Source organism: Dromiciops gliroides, chromosome 3 (genome assembly GCF_019393635.1).
Source record: "Dromiciops gliroides isolate mDroGli1 chromosome 3, mDroGli1.pri, whole genome shotgun sequence".
Classification (NCBI taxonomy): Eukaryota; Metazoa; Chordata; class Mammalia; order Microbiotheria; family Microbiotheriidae; genus Dromiciops; species Dromiciops gliroides.
This window is the reverse complement of record NC_057863.1, coordinates 669,034,290-669,037,497: the sequence shown is the minus strand read 5'-3', so window position 1 is coordinate 669,037,497 and position 3,208 is coordinate 669,034,290.

Below are 3,208 nucleotides of genomic sequence, written 5' to 3'. Positions count from 1 at the left end.
TTCTCCTAAAACACAGATCCAAAGACGTCACTCTTGTATTCCTTGAACTCTAATGACTTATTACTTCCTGAAAAAAATACAAAATCTGTATGGCATTAAGCCTTTCATAACCTGCGCCATTCTACCTTTCCAATCTTCTTATACCTTGCTCTCTTTGAGCCTCTTGTCTGTTCCACAAACAAGAGTTCAGTTGCTATCCCGATCTTTTTCATCCCCAAATCCAAAATTCCAAACCTATTCCATATGAAAGGGGTGGGGAGGGGGAGGGAAAATCTGGCATATTTGTTCTAGCTCAGTGCATCAAGATACAAGAGAGGTCTGTGTAGTCCTAAAGAGGGTATCCAGGGATGTGCTGTGATCTGGGTTAGAGTTAATGTAACTAAACAAGTCACTTAAGCCTTAACTTCTTAAAGTGTGGGTCTTGAGCTCCTATGGGGTCCCATAACTGAAAATGGGGGTCAAAAAAAATTGGCAACAGTAAAAGGTTATGTATACCTATTTATATACCTCTATACCTGGGGTCACATAAAAATTTTTTGGCGAAAGGGGGTTGTGAGTGAAAACACTTTAAGAAGCCCTGACTTAAGCCATCCTAGCCTCAGTTTACTCATTTGTGGCACAGTGGATAGAAAGCAGTGTTTGGAGTCAGAAGACTCTTTTTCCTGGGCTCGGGTCCAGATTCAGACACTTGCTAGATGGTGACCCTAAGCAAGTCACTTCACTCTGTTGACCTCAGTTTCCTGATCTGTAAAGTGAGCTGGAGAAGGGAATGGCAAACTGCTCTACTCTCTTTGCCAAATAAACCCCAAATGGGTTCATGATGAGTTGGACACGACTGAAATGACTAAAACAGTAACAAAAACCTCACAGGGTTGCTATGGGGGTAAAATGAGAGAATATTGGTAAGACATTTGTAAACGTTTAAGTGCTATCCAAATGCTAGTTGTTGACAATCAGGGTTTCTCATACCCCACATCCAATATGTTGCCAAGACCTCTTGATTTCACCTTAGCAGCAGTTCTGGAATATGTATGCTCCCTTCTCCCCTTTTCACCCCATGCCTGAACTATTGCAGTAGGCTGCTTGCAGTGGGTCAGCCTGCCTGAAGTCACTCCTCCCTATCACCTAGATCTTCCTAAAGCATGGGGCTGCTCACGTCACCCCAGGACATAAAATCTTTCATAACCTGACCCTTCTTACACCTTTCTTCCCCTGACCCCCACAGACTCCCAAGGTGCCATGATGCTCCTCGGGGCTGGATCTTGCTCCTACTTCAGCTCCATTGCCTGGATTCCCCAGCTTCCCACTCCCCAGTCAAAATTTTGCCTTCTGCAAGAAACTTTTCCCAGTCCCTTTCTCGCTAGTACCTTCCCTCTGTTGGTCATCTCCCATTTATCCAGTCTGAGCCCTGTTTGGACAGAATTGCTTGTGGTCCCCGCCTCAGGCTGAACTTTCTGAGAGCTTGTTTTCTGTTTTTTCAGCCCAGTGCTTAGCAAAGTGCCCGGCACAGAATAGGTGCTTCATGAATCCTTGTTCCCCAGGCACTGAATTAACCATCCTAGTTCTCTTCAGTGCTGGGTGTGGAATTGCCAGTGTTGAGTGGACCACTACTGACTCCATGGAGAACCTGGACAGACACCAGGATTGTTTGGAGTTTGCCCAGAGCGACCTGTCAGTGGGCACATAAGAAACCCAAATAAGACCCTCTTGGGGTTTGTTAGTTTGGAATGGAGGTATGGAAGGGTGGCTGGGCAATGGGTCACACCTCGATAGCCCCAATGCCTAGCATAGAGTGGTCCCTGTTTGAGAAGAGCATGCTAAACAAAGAAGCCCCAGGAGCCCAGAAAACCCTAGAGCAACAGGCAAAGCCTCTTTTGCCACAGACTGTTGGCAGGGGCACAGGAAGGGTCCCCCTCTGTTCACCCCAGCTTGAGGCCACTCCAGTCCTGAACCTGGACCTGTTACACCCCAGGGCTGAGCTTCTCCTCCTTGCCCCCAATACCAGCGATGTTTTCCCAGACCAGAGTCCAGTAAAGCACCACTTCTTCTGCCTTTGCCTCTAATGCATGCAGGACCCCAGCAGACTGTCCTGTGGAGGGCCAGCCTCCCTGACCACACTTGCTCTCCTCTCAGTAAAGCTCACTGGCCACCCTGTCAATCTGCCGCCATCTTGTACTGCACTTTGTCCACCGGGGCTGCACCTCCCCACCACACCAGGGCTGTCCTTGCAAGTGTGAGCTGCTGACCATGCAGCTGCCCAGACGTTCCCACGGGTTTTTTCTTGGGGGGCTGTAGAAAGCCAGGGCTGGACGTCCAAGGCAGGGCCCATCCTTCTCCCTGACGCCGGGGTTGGGAGGAGGGCCCCTGCCCCAGGCCCAGTGCCCTTCGGGTTTTTCCCTGGCGACACCAATGACAGATAAGGGAGGCGGACTGTCGCCTTTCCCCATGCAGGGTGGGTACCAAGACACCCCCAGCAGCTGGCGATGTCCCTACAAAGCTGCCCTGAAGGCGCTTGGATGAGTCCAGGTAGCGAGCGTCGCCACCCCGGGCAGAAGGGCAGGGGCTGAGCGGGATGGGAAGGGTCAAGGGATGGTTTGGAGGATGGGGAGAGTGGGGACGAGAGAGGGAGGCACACCTGGTGCAGGCAGGTAGAAGGGTGTGCCCCCAGGACAGGCCCCCTTCCCAGCTGAGACACGCGGGGGAAGGAGGAGGAAGAGGGGGGGCTGGAGAAGAGGTGGGGGCACGAGGCAGCTCCCCGCGAATGGCCTCCAGCCTCTTTGGGGATATCCGAGCCCAGGGTCTCAAGCCAGAGAGGGCTCAGAGCCATCCACTGGACACTAGGACGGCATCTCGGTGTAGCATCTTTCTTGATGTCGGGCCCCTGGGGCGGTCTGGGGGCTGAGGCGGGATTCCGGCCCCAGGTCCCAGTCGCCTAACCCTAACCCTAAACCTAATTTTCTCGCCTAATCCGGCCTAATCCCAGAGGAAGGCCGGACCAGGGTCTCAGGCAGGGCTCCTTCTCTGCTAGGCATGCGCAGCCTGCCTGAGAACTACATTTCCCAGGAAGCTTTGCCAGCCCAGGTGAGTGAGGGTGAAGTGGTAAGCGTGACAGGCCAGGTATGACGCAGAGTGGGGGAAGAAAATTTGACAGCTTCTGTGCCGGGATTGGAGAGGGAGAGAATGGGGGCGGGGCTGTGAAACGTCACAT